Consider the following 20,166-nt stretch of genomic DNA (forward strand, 5'->3'; position numbering starts at 1 on the left):
GCTGGCCCACCACCAGAAGGCGCCCTGCCTGAAGTGCGGGCTTCAGGCACGAGAGGGCGCTGCCGCCTCAGGAACAAGCCGTGGTGACAGCTAATCAACACATCTGGTATAAAAGCAGGAAGACACCTCCATCTAACTGCCGAGATATCATCTTCATCTGGAGGTAATACTCTCAGCCCCTTTTGTGAGATCGATAAATCTATTATTGTGAGTGTTTGCAGGAGAACCGGTCGTTTTTGAGGAGGCTGTGCAAGACGGCGCTCCTTTTCAGCTGAGACCGCTGCAACGCGCTGAGTGAGAGGTGGAGGTGGCATTCCCACCATTGTTACTGGGTGTTCACACACCCACCCTTTGACTGTCTTTTGCTTTCTGCCAGCAGTACCAGATCCGACACGCCGGGAAGGTGGCCACCTGGGGACTCCGGGACTTGGCGGCTCCAGTATTCCTCGGGTTCAGGTGGCGGTGGAAATCGTGTGGTTCCGGTTCGTTTCCAGACGGGCGTCTCCTATCGTCGAGCCTGCCCACACGACACCTTTTATTAATTGACTGTTGCACATTCTGATTCTGCTGTGTTTGGTTGTGACATTCACACCAGTAAAGTGTTATAATTTGACTCCTTCCATTGTCCGTTCATTTACGCCCCCTGTTGTGGGTCCGTGTCACTACACTTTCCCAACAATAGTAAAATGAGCGCACAATACAGTAAAACAAGATCAGAATTTATAACAGCTGAGTGGATCCCTGTCATTTGATTGGTGGGTTGTATGTCACATGACATGGATTATTCGTACCACTTGCCGTTGTGTTTCAATATTTCTTTTTAGCGTGCAATTTTGGTGCTATACGAAATGTGCTATTTTACACCCCGACCACCATATGCATGCTCACACTACTGGGGGGGGTTGGTGGTTGGTGTTTAATTAAACATGGTGGAGTTTGTTTTGCTGGTGAACAACTATTTGAAGGAGCTAATTGGTGCTGCTGATTCTTCTAACACACACACACAAAACAAATCCACTACACTGTAAGTTGTCTGGATGCATGAAGAGCAGTTAGGATGAAAAGCTGGACAAATTTCTGACATGATTTTTGCTGGACTTTTTTTTCCAAAGTACACAAAGTCAGTACACAGCATCACAGACTACTGAGAACAATTTTGGATTTAAAGTTCGTGTTGGACTTTTAAGCACCAGTGGAACACCAAAATGTAAGTCCATTTTCTGTTGTTCATAAATGAATACAATATAAAATTACAAGGATCTATTTTCACCATTATATAAAACAAGTAATAAATGTTTTTACATTCTTTCAATGGAAAGCTTTCGTTGAAAGCTGGAATGTTGCATTCAACTCGGTTTCACCTCATTGAATAGAACATTCCGTCTGTCACCTCATGAACCATTCATAACATTGAACTCATAAACATTCAGTCTTTGTATAATATTAAATTGTGCACACACAACATAGCAAAATGACATCACAATATATTAAATTGTACGCACAATATACCAAAATGAGAGCACAATATATCAAACAAAACAAAATCACTATACATTAAACTGTGCACACAATGTAGCAAAATGAGTTCAGAATATATTAAATTGCGCACACATTATACCAAAAAGAGAGCACAATATAGCAAACAAAATGAGATCATAATATAATAAACTGTGCACACAATATACCAAAACAAGAGCAGAATATAGTAAACAAAATGAGATCACAATATATTAAATTGTGCACACAATATACCAAAATGAGATCACAATATAGCAAACAAACTGAGATCACAAAATATTAAATTGTGCACACATTATACCAAAAAGAGAGCACAATATAGCAAACAAAATGAGATCACAATATAATAAACTGTGCACACAATATACCAAAATAAGAGCAGAATATAGCAAACAAAATGAGATCACAATATATTAAATTGTGCACACAATATTACAAAATGAGATCACAATATAGCAAACAAAATGAGATCACAAAATATTAAATTGTGCACACAATTTACCACAACGAGAGCATAATATAGCAAACAAAATGAGATCACAAAATATTAAATTGTGCACACAATTTACCACAACGAGAGCACAATATAGCAAACAAAACGAGATCACAAAATAATAAATTGTGCACACAATTTACCACAACGAGAGCACAATATAGCAAACAAAATGAGATCACAATATACGTATTAAATTCTGCACACAATATAGCAAAATGAGATCACAATATATTAAATTGTGCACACATTATAGTAAAATGAGAGCACAATTTTTTGAAACATGCACACAATTTAGCAAAATGAGCACACAATGTAGTAAAAGGAGCACACATTCTCTCGACATGCAAAACATTTTGCAATGACACTTCGACGGCTCCATATACCAACAACATTTTCATTAACATTTGCTGTGATTGTCATGCATGTAATAATTCATCTTGATGGCTCATTCTTCTTTTTTTTAATTACAAGTGTTTTGGTTGAGCAACTTATCTTAGAAATATTGGTTTGTAATCCATGTGTGCTTATCTTGTTTTCAACCCTGTACACCCTCCTATCACTCAGCCACTGGATATGCATAAGCCAATGCACTCTGAATGCCAGTGTCATAATCAGAACCACTTAGGGTGGCTAAGCAACACTTCCAATCCAGCATCAGTATATAATGGCCTACACAAAAATCAACCCAGTCTCACAGCAAGTCGTGATTCAGCAGCACGAAATATACATTAATCTATTAGTTTGTGATATTTTCACCAAAGTGCAAAATGTAATGGGAGCACAAATTTATTCTAAGACATGCCATGACGGCTGTACGAATTTAAAAGTAAAGTGGGGGAATCGGGGAGGGGGTTATGGTTTGGGGAAGGAGTAGGGTTAAGTGATGGTCAAGGTTAGGGTTGGGGGTAGGGTTAATAATAGCGAGTTAAAACAAACAAACAAACAAATAAAAAAACCTTGTCACGAAAAATTAAAAAACCGTGACACTGGGCTGACAAAAATCTATGACACCTTCTGCAGCCAGGCAGGGGTCAATGCTCCAGTTATATTGAAAAGTATACCAGAATATTTGTCTGATCATAATGATTGCCAAAAGGTATACGTAGTGTAGACTGTCTAACTCCATAACTAAATGTTATGGTGCATTTCTGCACCATTTGTGTTTGTTTTACTTCTTTCTAAAAAAAGAATCTGTGACCTTCAAGAGGATGAGTTATGCCTAATATCATTAATCTCTGGATTGTACTGTTCCTGTATGTGATTAAATCTGTTCTTAGGAAACCAGACCTTAATTACTGTATCATTATTATCGTTATAGAATATTGTGGTACTGAATTTACCATTCTTTATGAAAATTCTTGAAAAGGTAGTTTTGCCATTTTTGGCTTATCTTTCTAATAATAATGCCTTCAACCCATTACAGTCATCATTTAGGGCCCCTTCACACATAGTACGAATAAGTACAAATCAGAGCGAACCACGAAAACATCGAGCCGATGTCGGGAGGGACACACGGTCAGGCAGGCTTGTGCACAAAGCCGTTGCAAGCAGGAACACAATGCGAGCAGCTGGAGCATGTGTAACCACATCACGCAGCTGCTGTGAAAAAAAAAAATACAGAACCTCCACTTTACAAAAGCTCTGATTTCCAGCCAGAAATTTTACCACTGCACTACCATCGCTGTCCTATAAAAGGTGCGGAAAAATGCCTGAAATCAACAAGAAGATAGATGTATTTAAAAAAAAAATTAAAACCACACACCATAAAAACAACACCACATTTTATTGAATCCCTCTTATTGAGTGAACAATAATTATGATCCATCTGTTCCTCTGTAGATGACCCATGGTCACAGACGTACAGTCATGTAATGACATGAATGATGCAGCTCTCTCTTTGATGTCCACATCTACTGGCCTGGCATATCCAGCCAGCCCCGTGCGCATGTCCTGCCCGACACGCATGTCCTGTGGACACGTGTGTCTAGTTAGTACCCAACAACACGTGACTAGTTAGTACCCAACTTGTTGACTGTCTAACTCTCCTCCAGTTGACTCGTCACGTAATTCATATTGTCCTGTACTGTTACTAAAAACAGAGACAGCGTACCCTTGGAAAGATTGTTTCTTCAAGGACATAAATCAAGCAGTAACCAACATCTACCAGTAGCCTGTACTCCCTTCAGTAAAGGACTTTGAATAAATATCTTGCATCTAGTTTTACCACAAATATTGTTTCTAGGTAGTTCATTTTGTTAATGCCATGTTTTCAACTTGTAGTTCCTAATTTTTTATAGTCAATTTGGATTTTTACTGGTTAGATTTGACATCATTACTGTAATTTATTCTCAAGAATAGTCCATGACTGATGGAAACTGACTACTCAACCTAGGTTTTCATTAGTCGTTGTTCTAGCTCTTCTTTAAACACACAGAAACACTTAATGACAGGCAGGGGAACCACAGATAGGGGCCCTATCTTGAGGATTAGTAGCACACAGTATAAACTGAATAGCATAAGTGCATATCGGTGCGTCCAACTCCATTTTGCCAGGATTAATTAATGGAATACACCCTAAAAAAGGAACTGGGGTCTCCATAAGAAAAATGTATGTAACAATTTGCATAGATTTTTAAAAGTTATTTCAACTGAGTTAATACCACAAGACTTTTCTAGTTAAGTTGAAATATCTTTAGTTTAAGTTGAAATAACTTTTAAAAATTCATGAAAATTGTTATCTCACTTTTTCAGATTGAGACAGCAGTTCATTTTTTTTTAGAGTGTAGTTTTCACTATGTTGAATGCTTGGTCACTGAAGTATTGCTCAAACAAGACTAACATCCACTGGATTCTATGATATGTAACAAATGTTACCCCTTAACGTGATAACTAAACATGGTGCAAACCATTTGTTTTTAAAACCATATTAGCTCAACCAATAATTTCCTAATTTTTTTTTTTTACCAGAATTGCATCAACTTTAAATATTGATTCCTGTATAAACTGAAACTGACTTTTCTCACCATTTTTGCATATTTTTTTTCTTCATCCCGTAACTCCATAAAATTCAGTGTAGATATTCCAACCTATACTTGTTTGGAATCTTTATGATCAGACAAATAATGTGGTATACTTTCCAATATGACTGGGGCATTTTTAAATGTTGACTCCTGTATAATCCTGTTTTGATGCCCTACCTGGCTATAGCTGGCATTCTGGGAAGCTTTTATAATATTTTGTGTAGGCCACTCTCAAAAAAATTGACTCATTGGATTGGATTTCCATCTATTAAATATGTGTAGTCCCAAATAAATTAAATTATCTTGCATGGATGTGCTTTATTTGAGTTGGGAATACATATATTTATTAGGTGGAAATCCTGCTCATAATTGAATTGAGTTCATCCAATGAGTCATTTTTTCAGTGCATGGTATACTGAGGCTGGATTATAAATTTTGTTTATTCCCCTTAAGTGGTAACGAATATATTGATTGTCCATGAACTAACCCCACACATAATAACAACCTGTTGTATTATGCCTAGTACAGCCACTAGAGGGGAATCACAATCCTGTCTCTTCCTTGCTTCAGCTGGATAGTATCAAAGAAATGAGTTTGGAACAGATTTCTCCTCTCAACATAACTGTCTTCCACAGATGGCATGATAATATAACAACTGTTATGTCTACGACAGATGTAATATCTAACTTTGCCTTGATTAATAGGAAGACATGATGCAAACTATTCAAATATATTGAAGCAGCACAGAGTGTTTAACAGTACATGTTTTATATATTGGAGGTAGGATAATAATGTCAAACATGTGACTCACGTTATTGATTAGATAGTCAGTGCTAACAGACTAAATAAGATGTCAAAAAATTCAGCTCTGCAAATTTTTCTGTCCCAGTTCTCAGACAATGCTGGAGGACCTTTTTAGGATTGTTATTTCATTCTTTAAAATGTCCTCCTTGTTTTCAGTTCAGATTTACAATGCAAATGATACAATATCTTGATTGCATTGTTTTTTTTTTTTACTCAGTATACAGCTCAAAATGTTCTATCCCAAACTGGGGGAAATACTATGAGCTCTCTCTCTCTTTCTGTTTCTCTCCATCCCTTATTTCCCAAGGGGTATATTTTATCTCCATAAAGCTCGGATTCAAGCCCCATCTGCCATTAGTCTGCCAGATATCTGGCTTTTGTCTGTCTGAATTAACAGCTGCGTATCACATGCATTACCCCAGCATCGCTATTTCACTAAAACCACAATTCCCTGCCACATTTACGGAGCACACTCTGATTTTGCAGCCTCCTACTTTGTCTGTTCATAGGAGGGCATGAATTGTATATTTATGAAGTAGTAAATTATAGATATCTGGCCATATGGGATCCTCAAGTGGGTACAACAGATGATGCCTGAGGAAACATACATTTACAGGGTGATTTTAAAGTGCATCCGGAAAGTATTCGCAACACTTCACTTTTTCCAAGTTTTATGTTAAAGCCTTATTCCAAAATGGATGACATTAATTTTTTTTCCTCAAAAGTAATTTTGAGATTTTTACAAATGTATGCAAATAAATAAATAAATCACGTGTACATAAGTATTCACAGCCTTTGTCATGAAGCTCAAAATTGAGCACAGGTACATCCTGTTTCCCCTGATCATCCTTGAGATGTTTCTACAGCTTAATTGGAGTCCACCTGGGGTACATTCAGTTGATTGGACAAGATTTGGAAAGGCACACACCTGTATACATATAAGGTCCCACAGTTGACAGTGTATGTCATCGCACAAACCAAGCATGAAGTCAAAGGAATTGACTGTAGACCTCAAAGACTGGATTGTCTTGAGGCACAAATCTGGGGAAGGGTACAGAATCATTTCTGCTGCTTTGAAGGTCCCAAAGAGCACAGTGGCCTTCATCACCCATAAATGGAAGGATTTCAGATCCAGCAGGACTCGTCCTAGAGCTGGCCGCCCGTCTAAACTGAGCAATTGGGGGAGAAGGGCCTTAGTCAGGGAGGTGACCAAGAACCCAATGGTCACTCTGTCAGAGCTCCAGCATTCCTCTGTGGAAAGAGGAGAACCTTCCAAAAGGACAACCACCTCTGCAGCAACCCACCAATTAGGCCTGTATGGTAGAGTGGCCAGAGAGAAGCCACTCCTGACTAAAAGGCACATGACAGCCCACCTGGAGTTTGCCAAAAGGCACCTGAAGGACTCACAGACCATGAGAAACAAAATTCTCTGGTCTGATGAGACAAAGATTGAACTCTTTGGTGTGAATGCCAGGCAACATGCTTGGAGGAAACCAGGTACCATCCCTACAGTGAAGCATGGTGGTGGCAGCATCATGAATACAGCAATGTACAGAGACATCCTGGATGGAAACCTGCTCCAGAGCGCTCTTGACCTCAGACTGGGGCGACGGTTCATCTTTCAGTAGGACAATGACCCTAAACACACAGCCAAGATATCAAAGGAGCAGCCTCAGGACAACTCTGTGAATGTCCTTGAGTGGCCCAGCCAGAGTCCAGACCTGAATCCAGTTGAACATCTCTGGAGAGATCTGAAAATGATGCTCCCCATCCAACCTGATGGAGCTTGAGAGGTGTTGCAAAGAGGAACGGACAAAACCACCCAATGGTAGGTGCACCAAGCTTGTGCCATCATAATCCAGAAGCCTTGAGGCTGCAACTGTTGCCAAAGGTGCATCAAGAAAGTATTGAGCAAAAGGTGTGAATACTTATGTACACGTGATTTCTTAGTTTTTTATTTTGAATAAATTTGCAATAATTTCCAGAAAACTTTTTCATGTTGTCATTGTGGGGTGTTGTGAGAAGAATTTTGAAGGAAAAAAATTATTTACTCCACTTTGGAATAAGGCTGTATAATAAAATGTGGAAAAAGTGAAGCTCTGCAAATACTTTCTGGATGCACCGTAATCACAGATCATATTGTTAAGCTTATGAAGTCACGTTTCTCGCTCACTCACTCATCTTTAACCGCTTAGTCAAATTAAGGGTCACAGGGGGGCTGGAGATTATCCCAGCAGTCATAAGGTATGAGGTGAGGTACACCCTGGACAGAGTGCCAGTCTGTCACAGGGCCACATATAGACAAACAAACACATTCACACACACAATTTAAAGTTTCCACTCAGCCTAACCTGCATGTCTTTAGATGAGGGAGGAAATCCACGTAAACACACAGAGAACATGCAAATTCCACACAAAAAGGCCACAAGTGGGAATCGATCCCATGACATCCTTGCTGTACGGCAACAGTGCTAACCACTAAGCTTGCTTTTTTTTGATGAGTAATATCCTCTAAAACACGCCGTGCATTATTTACCATCTTGTGGGGAGACATTTGGTTAAGTGGGATTTGTACGAGCCCATCCTCTCTCTCTTTCATTTTTAGACACATTTATGTGTAGTGGCTTTGGTTTGCATGAAAAAGGATTCTTGCTTATCTGCTGGCCTTTATCAATCCTCCATCTGTCACGTTGTCATTAAAGAAGCACGCAAAAAACTGCAAACCCTCATTCTCATCTTTATGAATCCTTTAACCTTATGGGAGCTGACTGGTATCGATGACAGGCATTACAGAATTTTAGATTTATAAAAGATTTATTTATAATAGATTTTTTGATGGTGCTACTTTTTTGATTTGGTGATGCGATCACAGCCTAAACTTCATGTTAGATTCAATGAAGCCATATTTTTGTTGCATGAGGCTTTTTACGTCTTGCAAAGATGTAATATCATCATCTGCGTTTGTTTATTTATTTATTTGTCTGTCTGTTAGCAGGATTACATCAAAACTACTGCACAGATTTTGATGAAATTTTCACCACAGATAGATATTAGACGATCCAGAATCCGGATCTGGATCCGAATTCTGGATCAAGTTACACTTTATATAGGCTTTGAAGGGTTACTGTTGGCAGGTTTCCATCAAAATTACTGAACAGATTTTGACGAAATGTTCAACACATATACATATTATGCCATGGAAGACTCCATTCAATTTTGGAGGTGATCTGGATCCGGATCCAGATTCTGAATCACGTTTCACTTTATATACTGTTTGTTTTGAAGGATTACGTCAAAACTATGCCACAGACTCTCACCATTTTTTTTAAACATGGGTTCATGTTAGGGCATGGAAGACTCTGTTAAATTTTGGAGGTGATCCAGATCTGGATCCAGATTCTGGATCAAGATTTCTCTTTACATACAATTTTAAGGATTGCATCAAAACTACTTTATGGATTCTCACCAAATTTGCACCACAGATAGATATTAGGGCATGGAAGACTCCACTGAATTTTGGAGGTGATCCGGATCCAGTGTCGCAGAATGAATAACCCCCTCCCCCCTAAAAATTGGTCCGCCTTTTGCATATGCGCATGCACGCAGCAGTGGTTATGTGTACTGTTTATTTTCAGGAAAGTCAGTCCCCCCACTGAAGGAATAAGATGCTTGCTTGCGATCTCACTCTTGATATATATATATATATGTGTGTGTATTGGACCTATTTATTTTTTTCAAAAACTATAAGGATTTGATTCGTCAGCCAAGCTTGAACCTACGTGCGCATGCGTGAGTTTTCCACGCCTGTCGGTTGCGTCATGGACGAGACAAAGGAACACCTCCATTTCAGAGTGCCAGAGGACAAGTTGGGACATGCCTATCTCGGCTTTCAGTGCTTACCAGTCGAGTGAGTATAAGAGAAATTGTGGAGAGCTGGGCTTGTCCTCTGGCACTCCGAAATGGAGGTGTTCCTTTGTCTTGCTTCATCAGCGAATCGGTCGTGACGCACGAAGCCTCCGCGCGGCTTTACATGACAAAATCTCTTGTTAAAAGTGAATTCTGCCGGAAAATGTCTGATGTCCAGCTCCTGTGATAACCAGAGAAATTGCACACGACGGTCCCGGCTCCACACAGCCATCCGTTTAGAAATGATGTGGTGGTTTCTGCCTTTCGATGGCGGCCCAGAGCGCGGCACGCCGTGCGCCATTGTGGGCTGTCCTTAAAGCTGTAGTAACACTCCTTATTCTCTGTGAAACCCATAAAATATTCACCGAAAGCCAGATAAATTTTTCTAATGGTTTCCAGCTGCCTGTCTCTAACAGTTTGTGAAAAGATTCTGATGGAAAAAAGCCCAAATCATTCCGCCATTTCCTTGCAATGAAACAACGACGAAAAGGGTGGACCAGTGCTCACTCAAAGCCTCCCCACAGGCGAATGACGCAACCGACATGTGTGGAAAAACTCACGCATGCGCACGAAGGTTCAAGCTTGGCTGACATAAAAACATACGAATCAAATCCATATAGTTTTTGAAAAAAATAAAAAGGTACGATAGTTTTCTAACAGACCTCGTATATATATATATATATACGGTGAGGAAAATAAGTATTTGAACACCCTGTGATTTTGCAAGTTCTCCCACTTAGAAATCATGGAGGGGTCTGAAATTTTCATCTTAGGTGCATGTCCAATGTGAGAGACAGTAGGCTTTGTTTGCACTTACAGAGGTCAAACATTTCCTGTAGTTTTTCACCAGGTTTGCACACACTGCAGCAGGGATTTTGGTCCACTCCTCCATATAGATCTTCTCCAAATCTTTCAGGTTTGCAGTTTCAGCTCCCTCCAAAGATTTTCTATTGAGTTCAGGTCTGGAGACTGGCCAGACCACTCCAGGACCTTGAAATGCTTCTTACGGAGCCCCTCCTTAGTTTCCCTGGCTGTGTGTTTGGGGTTATTGTCATGCTGGAAGACCCAGCCATGACCCATCTTCAATGCTCTTACTGAGGGAAGGAGGTTGTTTGCCAAAATCTCACAATACATGACCCCATCCATCTTCCCTTCAATTCGGTGCAGTCGTCCTGTCCCCTTTGCAGAAGAACACCCCCAGAGTATGATGTTTCCACCCCCATGTTTCACGGTTGGGATGGTTTTCTTGGAGTTGTTCTCATCCTCTAAACATGGTAAGTGGAGTTGATTCCAAAAAGCTCTATTCTGGTCTCATCTGACCACATGACCTTCTCCCGTGCCTCCTCTGGATCATCCAGATGGCCACTGGTGAACTTCAAACGGGCCTGGACATGTGCTGGCTTGAGCAGGGGGACCTTGCTGCCCTGCAGGATTTTAAACCATGACAGCATCATGTGTTACTAATGTAATCTTTTTGACTGTGGTCCCAGCTCTCTTGAGGTCATTGACCAGGTCCTCCTGTGTAGTTCTGAGCTTTCTCAGAATCATCCTTACCCCACAAAGTGAGATCTTGCATGGAATCCCAGACCGAGGGAGATTGACAGTCATCTTGTGTTTCTTCTACTTTCTAATAAATAATCATAACAGTTGTTGTCTTCTACCAAGCTGCTTGCCTGTTGTCCTGTAGTCCATCCCAGCCTTGTGCAGGTCTACAGTTTTGTCCCTGGTGTCCTTAGACAGCTCTTTGGTCTTGGCTATGGTGGACAGGTTGCCTTTGGTTTTTCATTTATCTTTGATGTCTTTTTAGTAGAATGCCCCAAACCTGGGGTCTAAAGTTGCACCCTAGGCTCTATAGTTATCCTAACCAGATCTGGCATTGTATCCGAGGGCTCTCTTCAAGATGGTGATCGTTCCCTTAATTGCAGACAACTGCACCTCATGTGCACTTGGGTGGCCAGGGATTGCCTCAAGATATTTCTTCAGGTTCTTCTTCATCAGGCCTGTTGCTCCCACCACAACTGGGATGATATTGATGTCTTTCAATGACCATGTTGTTCGTAGGTCATTTTTCAGGTCTTGGTATTTCAAGATCTTTCCCCTTTCCGCTTGATTCAGGCCGTAGTCATTGGGGACTGTCACATCGATGATTTTGGCTCTTTTCTCTTGCTTGTTCCAGATGACAATATCAGGTTTAACTGCACCTCTTTCAATGTGTCTTCCTGCTGGGATCTCTTTGTCGTAGAAGATCGTTACTTTTCCGTTGGATGAGACTGGTGCTGGCTCGTGCTCCCAGACATGTTCTTTGACTTACATCTGCAGTTCCTTGCAGACCTTCCAGTGGAGATATTGACAGATCTTGTTGTGTCTGGATGTATAATGCCCATCTGCCATGAGGATCTGGCATGCTGAAGTTAGATGGTTTACACTCTCAACAGCTGTATGACAGAATAGGCATTTATCATTCTGTGAGATCCCTGCCATTTTTTTGAAACCATTTGTTAGAAGTCCCTGATCTTGTGCTCCAATCAGAATTCTTTCTCCATCAAAACCTAGTTTTCCATTTTTTAGCCACTGCATTAATCCAACTTTGTCAATGTATTCCTTTTCGAGTTCTTCTTGGAAACGTCCGGCTCTTTTGTGCTGTTTCCATCTTTCCACTCGATGTTTTCCTTCTCTTTTGCTGTATTGTTCTCTGGTCTGTCTTGCAAGTTTTGTTGCAGGCATGAGACTGTTGCTTTTTCTCTCTTGTAGAAGTTCTCCGCCAAAGTTTTTTGCCAGTTTAGTGATTGAGGTCCGTTCGGTTAAGGCCTCGTGGTGTATGATTTCTTCTTCAGAGCTCTTTAAGTACTGTCCAATACTTATTATCAATGCTCTGTAGGCCTGGTTGATTTCAGTGAGACCCATACCGCCTTCTCTGCGAGGGAGATATATTCTGTCCATGCACTGATTTCTGTATTTGACTTTGTGGAGGGTGAGCATCTTCCTGGTTTTTGTGTCCAACTTATTAAGGTCACATTGTGGCCAGTCCACTATGCCAAACCCATAGGTCACCACTGGTATTGCAAACTGGTTTATGGCTGTGATCTTGTTTTTTGGTGTCAACTCTGTTTTGCAGATCTTTTTGAAGTGGTTTAGGTATTCTTTTGTTGTTTTTGTTCTCATTTTCCTGTGCTCAATTGTATTACTTTGTTTAATTCCCAAGTATTTGTATGTGGAGTCTGCAGCCAGATCTTCAATGTAGCTCCCTTCATCCAATTGTATGTTTTCGGTTTTTGTCTTTTTACCTTTTGTTATTGTGCATTTTGAGCATTTATCCAGTCCAAATTCCAAGCCAATGTCTTTTGAGAACTTATGGACAGTTTTCACGAGGTGACTGAGTCCCTTTTTTGTGTTGGCATAGAGTTTCAAATCATCCATGAACAGCAGATGGTTCACAAGTTGTTTTGTTTTTCCCTGCTTTTGCTTAAGTTATATCCGATGTCATGCTCCTTCAGGGTTTTGCTGAGCGGGTCCATGATTAAGCAGAATAAGAGAGGCGAAAGGCTGTCTCTGTGAACTATCCCTCTCTGAACTCGTATGTCTGGGATTGTTATTTGTCCCTCTGTGTGACTGAGGGTGATGGTGGTGTTCCACTTGTTCATTTGTGCTCTCAGGAAAGATCTTATTTCCTCATTGATGTTGTAGAGTTCTAAGCACCTCATGATCCAGGAGTGTGGTACACTGTCAAATGCCTTTTGTAGTCAATCCAAGCCATGCTAAGGTTCCTCTTCCTTTTTTTGCAATCCTCCAGGATAACTTTGTCAGTAACTGGTCTTTAGCTCCTAATCTTCTTCTGGAACATCCTTTCTGTTCATTTTCCAGGTAGCCACCAGATGTTCATAAATGGCATCAGCTATGATTCCTGTCAGCCATTTGTACGTTGTTGTTAGGCAACAGATGGGTCTGTACTTGTTGGGAAGCTGTGTTTCCTTGGTCTTTGGAATTAGGCTTGTGTTCCCTGTCGTTAGCCAGTCTGGTGTGTCCTCTTCTCCGTTTAATATTTTTGTGAAAGTCACAGCATAATGTTGGTGTAATGCTGTCAGTCTTTTCAGCCAAACATTTGGGATTTTGTCGATGCCAGGTGCCTTGAAGTTACTGTATTCACTCATTTTCTTTCTGATCTCCTCTTCAGTGATTACAATTGCTGGCATTTGTTGTTTGTCTTTGTTTTTCTGTTTTATTTTTTCAATCCACTCAGCTTCTTGGTGTTGTTTTGGGTCTTCAAAGAGTGGTCTCCAGAATTTTTCAATTTCCTCTCTCTCAGGTGGCTGTTGTACTTCTATTGTGTCGTTTGCCAGCTTTCTGTACACTAGTCTGGGATTTTTTGCAAATAGTTTATCTGTTTTGCTTGTATTTTCTTGTCTTTGTTCCTAATTTGTGCTGCGAAAGCTTTTACTAAGGCTTGATGTTCAGCCAGCCTTCCACCTAGCTGTTTGTCTTCAACATTGTATTTTCTTTTAATGCGATTTACTTTTTTAAGAAGATTCTTTTTGTGGTTCTTGTTTCCTAAAAATGTGGCCATTTGGGAGATCTCTGCTCTTAGGCGGCTGATTTTTTGTTGTAATTTCTTTTTCCATCGCGGCATGGTATTCTTTTTCTTATTTGTGGTTCCGTTTCTCTCCAAATCTTGTGGGGCTAATTTACTTTGTACGTACCATGCCGCTCCATAATTTACAGAGTTTAACTCTGTCAATGTGGCTCCTTTTGGGACCAGTTTGGTCAGTCCTGTGTTAAATTTTTGCAGGATATTTTTAAATTTTGTATTCTCCTTTAGTTTAGTCAGCTTTGGGCGCTCTTTCATGTCCATTTTTCTTGTTTCTTCAATCTTATTTGCCAATTCCTCTTCTAGTTCCTGCTGTTCTGGGTCTGTGTGCACCTGTATATTGTTTTGTAGATGAGCTGGTGAGCTGTTCATTTTTTCGGGGAGCAGTGAGTTGCTCGTTTTTTTGGGGGGTAGTGAGTTGCTCGTTTTTTCGGGGGGCAGTGAGTTGCTAGTTTTTCGGGAGGCAGTAAGTTGTTCGTTTTTTCGGGGGGCAGTGCCCACCCGGAAGCGAACATTTGCAAACATCAAACAAATGTTCATAGAATGTTTGTTTACTGTTCACCAAGTTTGTGAACGTTCATGTAATGTTTGTGACGTTTGTCTAATGTTTGCATGGAGGCGAAAATTTGTGAACATCAACTGACCATTCATAGAATGTTCATTTACTGTTCAGCAAGTTTGCGAACATTCATATAATGTTTGTGATGTTTGTCTAATGTTTGCATGGAAGCAAACATTAGACAAACATGTAAGGAAACATTTGCAAAAATCAATCAAATGTTTATAGAATGTATGCTTAATGTTCAGTGTGTTTGCGAACATTCACATAATGTTCATGGTGTATGTGCAAAGCTTAGCTTGCCTCTAAATAAAAATATATATATATATTCTAAAATTTTGTAAAATTTCATATACAGCTAGGAAAACAATAAATATCATTTTGCCTACAGAAAGTTAATGTTGGACTCCATTTAAATCATGTATGCAAACATAGGTAGAATGAACAGGAAATAATTTAAGCACTCTACCATGGTAACCAATAATTTGTCGATTTATGATTTATTCAGGCCTATACTGAATATAGAATTTCAAGATTACTGTGATAAACTGACAGAAAACATGTCTTGGGCAACTTGCATAAACATGCAATCTGTTGAAATATTAATTTTTGCAAAATAATTTAAGTCACTAGATTGTCAGCTACCAAAAATATATATATTTTTTTATGGAAACAGATTGCAATGCCAGCTTATTATAAGTCTTATTATAAGTATAAATTTTATAAAAGCATAATATCTTTAACATTTTTGTAAATAAGGAAAATATATAAAGGTATTAAAAATTGATTTACAAAATAATGTTTTCAACATGCATGAGCAGGAAACACTGACATTTAAATAAAACAGCTCATAGACAAATATTTTTTACAGGTCATAAGCGAACATTTGCGAGCAAATGTTCATAGAATGTTTGCTTATTGTTCAGCAAGTTTGAGAGCGTTCATGTAATGTTCGCGATGTTTGTGTGATGTTTGCATGGAAGCGAACATTTGCAAACGTACGTATCAAACGTTCATAGAGTGTTTGGTTGCCATAGCGGAGCGTTTTTTTTTTTGTTTTTTTTGGCTGTGTTTTCATTTGGTTGCGTCATGATATAGCAGAGCCTTGATATGTGGTGATTTGCAGCGCATTTTTTGTTGTGTTTATATTTGGTTGTGTGGTGCAGAGATGTTTTTTTTTTTCTTTTTGTTGCATTTTTGTCGGCACCTCACTGCACAACTCAGGATTCTCTGGTCACAAGCCTTAGGGTATGCAGAGGTAAAGTGCAGCCTTTATGTTTGGTTGTGTAATTTGCTGGGTGCTTTTTTGTATTTTATTTTTTTATTGTGTTTATATGATCGTTATGTTTGGAAGCGAACATTTGCATGTATCAAACATTGAATGTTTGTCTATTTATTTGCCTTAATTTGCAGAGAATTTTTTGTGTGTTTGTTGGTTGTGTCATGGTAATTTGCAGAGCATTTTTTGTGTTTATATTTGGCTGTATTAATTTGTCGAGCGTTTTTTTTTCCCTTCTTTTTTGTGTGTAATCAAGAAGTTTGTTGGTCGCACGCGACTCCCCGCAGGCCCAGTACCTTTAAAATCGCGCGTGATTTGCGCGAGATTTGAGACCTGAACGGCACATACGGCCTTCGTTTCCCATCGCCATTTTGCGGTTTGGGAGCTTGGAGAGAGGTGCGCCGAATTTGTGAATTAAAATCTATCGCCATCAGGTAAGAAATATCTATTGCAACGCTTTCAAACATACTGCAAAAATTATCGGAACGTCGTGGTTATACGCTGGTCTCCATATTATACTTATTGTCGTTTTTACGTTATAACTGTGATGTTTTTTTAACTGATCTGATTGCGTCTTTCCATTGATTTACCGTCTTTAATTTCTTAAGAAACACACTTTGGACTTACATAACAATGAAAAAGCATGTATATGTTATGCTCACGACATAGCTGACCTGTCTAAAAGTTTGGATAGAGGTCTGTATTTAGCAACAACTTGTTTATCTGATCAATCCACGGCCTGGACGGCTTGGCACAAATCTTAATTATTATCGTCTCCAAAACAACATTAAACCATTGCCGCGAGTCATGCAGTTCGTGGCTTGTTAATAAATAAATTTGAAGTTCGAATAATACTTGACATTTTACATTTATTATGCTGGAACAAAAAAAAAAAAACGCAGTAGGCCTGAAAAAATCCCCAGATCGAGGCCTTCAATTCCAATTCGCCCTATTGACGTATCCCATAATCCCTTGCGTGCCAGAGAGTCGCTGCAGTCAAACATATAGAGAATCCACATGATGACAATTGTAAATGAATGTTATACTACAAAAATGTAATTTTTTTTCTGCTTTTCATTACGTTAATAAGAGACTGCTGCATGATACCCTGAAAACTTGCTAAGACAATTATTATAATGTATACTGAGGCCATCTTACAAAAACAAAAGCTAAACAATTTAATAGAGTCAGTCTGGTTCACTCTGCTCCATTTTGTTACATTTTAGACCATTTCGTGATTATCAGTCTCCATTTCATATTTTAGTATGGCCCAGACAGAATACCTGATGGTAGGGTGTAGGACCAGCTATAAAGACAGGGGATACAGAACTTCCAATGCATTCTAAACAAGAATAATAGACAAATATGACATTTATGTTGTAATGTTTGTAATATCAAAGTTCTTTTTTGCATGTTTCTGTCAAAATCTAAGTTAATATAATGTTGCACATTAATTGTTTTGTCTTTTTCAATATATTTTTGCATTAAAAAACAAAAAAAAATATAACCCCAATTGTTTTATTTCAACAGAGCTGAACTTGTATTAATCGAGGAAAACGGACATCTGGGACACTGGTCACGTGATCTGAAGCGCACCCTAGTCACCATTTTAAAGTAAGTGAAAACAAAGGAAACCCCTTTGTCCTTTGTAGCATTTTGAGTGGTTCTGATCCAGTAAATGTGCTCGCTATATATATATATATATATATCTCTACAACTCGGAGCAGAATATAAATTTGAAAAGAGACCTTTAGATGTCTCTTTTGCGTAATATTGTTTTTATATGCCCATGTGAGTATTTTATCATTTACATGCTTTATTTATTATTTATTTATCCTTCCTCTCAATGTACATAACTTTTTATAACCAGAATTAAAATGTATATGCTGTCTGTTACTAGGCATTCAGGAAATTGAAGTTCAAATAACGTTAGTGCACAGAAAGAGACTTTGTGAAAATAAGTTTGATTCAGTTGTGTTTTTGCATTGCCACAACTGTTTTATATTTTGTGTGAATATTTAATTATTGATTGTAACTTTCATTACTGCCATAGGTTTTGCATGTGTAATTACTTCAAATTGTTTGTTTGCCCTTTACAAATGCGACCAATAATAATAATTTTTTGGGTTATTGTTTATTTTTCTTTTCAAAAGTAACTATGCCTGCTGTCATAAGAGCTGCCACATCAGTGATTCCATCCGACCAACCGGTTGAGCCTGAGCCAAACGCCATGATGGCAGTTCAGTCACACCAACAGCCCGATCAGTCTAAATCGGAAAGTAGTAGTGAATCCACAGGTTTGTATTTTGTTTAAATGAGACTGTACAGCGACTTACTTTTAATATTGAGTGTTTATTTTCTTTTGGCATAGAAACATCAGCTAGTCTTGACTGAGAACTGACACCTTCTGAACATGTGCCGGCAGTTGTGTGAAGACGCATGTCCTGCAGACAGCATCTGTTGACAAATTCTCTAAAGGATGCTCAAGATCAGGGGTGGGCAACTTGTTCCAGAAAGGGCCAAGAGGGTGCAGGTTTTCTTTGCAGCCACTGACTCCACCAGGTGATTTCATTGATTAATATCACTTTGAGCAGATTTAATCAGTGAAATCACCTGGTGGAGTCAGTGGCTGCAAAGAAAACCTGCACCCTAATGGCCCATTCTGGTCAACAAGTTGCCTACCCCTGCTCTAGAGTCTACAAGTTTTCATATAATGTACATTGAAAAAATTTGTATAGGTGTAATAAGTCTGGGGTGATAATACAGAGGTTTAGTGATTATGCATCTAGCACATTCTCTTGTCTAGCCAGTTAGTGGTTGTGTTTCCATATGTTTGTAATTTTCTTGGAAATGGTGATTATATATATGTCACTGCTTTTGTTTTTTGAAGCTTTGTCATCTGCAAGAAGACCTGCGGCTGAGCTTACGGCACGTCGTCATTTGGCAAGTGTTTCTGCTGCAGATGCACAGCTGTCTGAGATTCCTCGTGTTGAGTTGACGCCAACAGAACGACTTGGCAGCATCATGCAGATGCTGGGCATATTGATGGTATGTTTAATTTACTCAAGTTTTACCTTTTTATATTATACAATTATAAAGGGAGCTGTGGTGGCCTAGCACTAATGCACTGGTCCCTGTGTCACAGTTTGAACTGTCCCCTTTTGTGTACTGCGCATGTGTCATTTCGGACAGTCAGCAGCAAATTAACAGAACATTGCCTTGTTTCTGCTTTAAACTGACTTTAGAATAAGAACAAGGTGAAAATCTGTGAATCACTGCTGGCGGTCTGAAATGACGTATGCAAAAGGAGACCGCTTTTTAACAACACTGAGTTCAAAGCTCATGTTGTGCTGTATGCGAACTAGGAGACTATGAAACACTGTGTACTCTAACCCTTTTCCAGCTTGACTGTGTGTGTGTGTGTGTGTGTGTGTGTGTGTGTGTGTGTGTGTGTGTGTGTGTGTGTGTGTGTGTGTGTGTGTGTGTGAGCACTTCGTGGAGTAACACCGCTCTGCTTCACGTTGTGGTGTTTTAGACTCTGCCTCGTGCGTTCAAACCGTATAATGCATGGCTTCAAGTTGTTTAATCCTTATACCATGGTCCCACACAGTGAACTAACACACAAATACTTATTTAAGTTAACAGAACTTGATTAAAAATGCGTAAGTATTTGGGACTAGTTTATGCCAGTCTCAAGATATTTTCATCCTTGTCAACCGTTATCATCTTCTTTCCCGTCTTCAATCTTGTCCAGGTCGTCGGATGTTAAATCTTTATGCCGTTGCTTTTGCTGTTCTTCTTGTTTTAGTGCAGTAGATAACTGAAACAATCTTTCAAATGGTGATACAAGCACCAAATTTGGGACATGTATTCTTTAGACATTATTCTTTTGAGAAACCAGACTATCCACTTGATTGTTCAGTAGGCGGCCAAGTAGGGGTCAATGAAGAATTACAGAGGTCAAGATTTACAAATGCTCCAATCATATTGAAAAGTATACCA

The sequence above is a fragment of the Thalassophryne amazonica genome, chromosome 5, assembly GCF_902500255.1.
Source record: "Thalassophryne amazonica chromosome 5, fThaAma1.1, whole genome shotgun sequence".
Classification (NCBI taxonomy): Eukaryota; Metazoa; Chordata; class Actinopteri; order Batrachoidiformes; family Batrachoididae; genus Thalassophryne; species Thalassophryne amazonica.